This window comes from Lipophrys pholis (assembly GCF_963383615.2).
Source record: "Lipophrys pholis genome assembly, chromosome: 12".
NCBI classification, from domain to species: domain Eukaryota; kingdom Metazoa; phylum Chordata; class Actinopteri; order Blenniiformes; family Blenniidae; genus Lipophrys; species Lipophrys pholis.
In genome coordinates, this window is record NC_137641.1 from 3,859,629 (window position 1) to 3,864,019 (window position 4,391).

Consider the following 4,391-nt stretch of genomic DNA (forward strand, 5'->3'; position numbering starts at 1 on the left):
TATTTGTTGGAATAATCTTACGAAAGGTTATCACATTCATTGTACCAACATTCTTTCTCATCTAATACGACTTGTAATTTCTCCACTGTGATCTTTTATGGTTAGGAGGAATGTGGTCTGCAGATGGGAAGTGCCTTGAAATCAGATAAGAGGAACCCTAATAAAAGAAGAGGAGGCGGCAGAGGTTTTTCAGAGCGAGTTGGAGATTGTAACTGAAACACTCTCTGTCCGTTCTCCTCGCGAGTAAAAACCAATCTTAAACTTGTGTGTGTTCTTCCTTGCAGAATTAATAAATGTTCAGAGGTTGGACCTGACAATATTGCACCAATTAAGAACCTTCCTGCAGGTGGTGAGCCCACGTGAAGGTGGTGTCCGGTGTGAGACACCACCTTCAGGAAGGTTCTTAATCGGTGCAATGTGATCTGGGTGACGGTGTTTGCCACCCGGATAAGTGAGAGAGGAATTATATAGTGTGTAAAACTAAAATCATGCTCAAATTCATTGTAAAAGTGTAATTGCATATTTTCATTACAAAATAAAGACATAGAATTTATAGTTGATTTAACAATTCTAGTTGGAAAATTTCACAATTTCACAATGCAGATTAGCAAAGGTAAACCCAGATTATGTTCAGTTTTATATTGAACTTAAAGAACACATTAAAACACTCAGTAACATAAACACAGAAAAAAAGCAATAAAACTATTGAGTTATTTAAAGAATGTGATGGAGCGGCTCCATCACGCGCGATGACGTAGCACATATCATCGCGGCGCACCCGCCGCGTAACGCACACACACACACACACACACACACACACACACACACACACACACACACACACACACACACACACACACACACTCACTTACCTACTCTGCAATAACCTGCACTCACATACAAGCCAGTTTCTCCTCCTCTGTTGTCAGTATCGTGACCAAGGGTTCACACTTGTAGCAGTATGATTTCTCTCTCTCTCTCAGACATTCACACACACCTTCACTCACCTTCCAGTGTGGCGGAGGACAGCCGGCAGTGACGCGCCTGCAGGGTGACTGGCAAACCCGGGCCATACCACCAGTCGGGTTAAATGCTTTTGGGCCTGGAAGGTTTCACAGTCACGTGAACAATGTTATTATTTCTTTCCTTTAAAACTTATTGCCGAGTTTACTGAGGGGTTATTGTGGGACGGCAAGGTAAATGATGGAAAATCTATTTATTTATGTTGTAGGGTTTGTGTTTAAGAAAAAACAATGACTTTTTTCAGCGAAAGGTTACGCCCAGTGGGAGGGGCTAAGCGGATAAAACGGGCTGTGCTGGGCCTGATGGGAGAGTTGGACTCTGGTTAGAGGTGGTGGCAAGTATTGATCGGTGGAGCTTCATTGTTGTATCCTGAAGTTGAGGAAGAACTCATATGTATATAACCTGTACAGATTTGTATATAGAGTTTTCTTTGCTTTTGTTTATTTTCACATTTGGGTATTTTTTATTTTATTTTGCACTTTGTAAATAGTATGATTCACGGTTTGGAGAGGCCTGAAAAATAAATTAGAAAAACAACAACAACACAGCTGACGGCTACGCCATCGGTTTTCCCAGTTTGGGAAGGTTGTTGGGTGAACCCCGCGACAAAGAATTATTCCAAAAAGAATAATGAGACCCTCTGCTTCCCTCGTCTCTTTTGTGTTTTTTTTTTTTTTAATTATACTTTTCTTTTAAAATAAATAATGTCATCCTTATTTGTATCTGTTATAGTTATCTTTATAAGTTCATACCATGGAGCTTAAGATTATACTAATGTATTATTTGTGAGCATCGTCTGTTAAAATTGTTTGTTTTTGTTGTTTGATGTTTGTTTGCTCTGTTTGGATGTTCCCCCATTTGGGCAATAAAGTAGAAAATGAAATAAAATAAAATAAAATGAATCAATTAAAAAAAAAAAGAGCATCAATATCAAAACCTGATTGGTTGAAGCAGCAGCGTGATCGACACTTATTTCACGTTGCAGTTGCAGAGGGGCCAGAATGAAAGTTTTTTAGACGTCTTTCTTGGACGTTGTCTGGATGTCTTTTCTGGACATCATATAGACGTCAATATTTGACATCCAGAAGACGTCCTCAGACGAGCCAGAATGACGTTTTTTAGACGTCTTTCTTGGACGTTGTTTTCACGTCTTGTCTGGACGTCTTATGGACGTCAATGAAAATACGTTTCAAAAGAGAAAGGACAGGTCATCAGTCTTCCACAGGACACACACAGACACTTCATTTAGCATTAACATTACATGCAGTTTTTAGGAATGTGGGAGGAAACCAGAGAAGCCTGAGGAAACACAAGGAAATTCCACAAACAGCTCCAGCTGGATTTGAACCCACAACCTTCTGTCAAGCGAGAGCGCTAAACAGTGCAGCAATGAGAGCATTAACAATGACAATGACATTTGATAATGCTGATAAAACATTGACTCATGTACATAGTTGTATTCACCAGATGAAAAGTTATCAAAGTGGTGAGTTTCTCCTTGGAGACTTAAAAAGTCTGAAGTTTGACTTTATGCTGAGAATATTATATTAAAGTAAAATAAATAAAATCAGGATTTTGACTTTAAAGACGTCATTTACAAAACGTTAATGCATCTTTAATGTGTCCAGAATCATCGTCCGTACATGGAAAATCAAAGAATTGAGAATAATTTTATCACATCTAAAACTAAATGAGTGGAAACGCTGGCGTTAACAGCCATACGGTTCAGCAGAAATCAAGGTCAGATGTTATTAAGTTTGTGGCTGAAGCAGCAGGAAGATTTGTGGGAGTAAAGAATGACTCCCCACAGACACTTCATGCTTCTAAGAGGGTGAGTCAGGAGGGGTCAGTCCAGAAGTCCAGCAGCCGGTCTGACACAGGGGATGAGGAAGGTGAAGACATGGATGATGGTGACTTCATTGATGGTATCCAGGACGTTTCCTTTTTTCATAATGGTCTGAGGAAAGGAGAGGTGGAGGTCTGCACAGCAGAGAAAAGACAGAACATGTGAGAGAAGAGACAGGAGAAGAAGCTCAGAGCAGAGGTGGTGAGGCTCTGAGGTCAAGCGTCCAGAGGGATGGACAGTCCACAGAGAGGTTGAAGAAGTGAGGCAGTGTCAGGGCTGATGTGTGACAGAAGGACAACAGGAAGAGAGGAAGTGAAGCTTTACAAGGACGTCTACAAAATGTGCTTTGGAGTCGGTGCTGCTGCACATCCAAGTCAAAGAATCAACAGAGATTCAACAGTTTAAAATGAACTTACTACCAAAGGCCAAAGAATCTGCTGAGAGCTCAGCACTTACAAGAATCTAAAGATTGTTTTCCATCAATCAGTTGATCAATAGATGAGATATTAATCCATCAGTGTGACGATCAACTTGTTTGGCCTTTTGTCAAGAAAAGTGCCAAATTAACTAGAAAGAAAATGAGAGGGACACTTTGCTTTTAAGTTTATTGTTTGTGAAAAATAAATTGGATATCTAGTCGATCAACAAGAGTCAATTCATGAGGATAAACAGTTTCTCTCTGATTGTGATTGTAAATAATCATGAACTGGTTAAAAAAACTCACATGTATTAATTTACTTTCATATTTTCATTCAACAGAAACAAAAGGGGGTTGGGACATTTTTCTGTGGTTGATTTCACAAATGATCAAAGAGTATCATTTATCATTTGACTCCTTGAGTTTGATTTTTAGTTTATTAAGCTTTCTAAATGCTCAGGAGATTATAAAGAGTTCATACCTTTAAGTTACCGCATCTAAAAGAAGCGTCAAGGTCATTTCGACAAACGTTCAAACAACTTCCTGATCCTGTGATTGTTTAGCTGAACACCTTTATTGATCAAATATAAACTAACCAGTGACCAGAGCCAACCTTGATATGAGAGGAGGACGCCATGACAGTTTCTATGTTCTTGTAGTTTCTACTTTTGTCCACCAGGCGGCGACGAGGACCCTTCAGACGTTTAGATTTCCTACCACTGCAAAATAATCCTGAAAAACATCACTAGTGATGAATCACTGTGGAAAACAAATCATTTTTATGTGTGCATATTTACACGTTGTCGTTCATTTCAGGGTTAATTCCGTCAGAAATGAGATAAATTATTGTTCTTAGAAAACATAACTATTGCTGAAAAGACATTACTTTTAAAATAGGCTGGGCATTTTCTCTAAATGTCTGTGAGTGAATAAAAATGAACAATGGAATAGAATGTGAACGTAACTTCACCCATCAACTCGTTAATGTTTGTAACTTTACACAACAATGTAGTGACACAAAGTCACCACCAGAGGGCAAACTCTTTCATTCTTCCTGGTTTGATTCACCATGTGCAACGCTGAATTCAGTTTTATCTGTTGTTT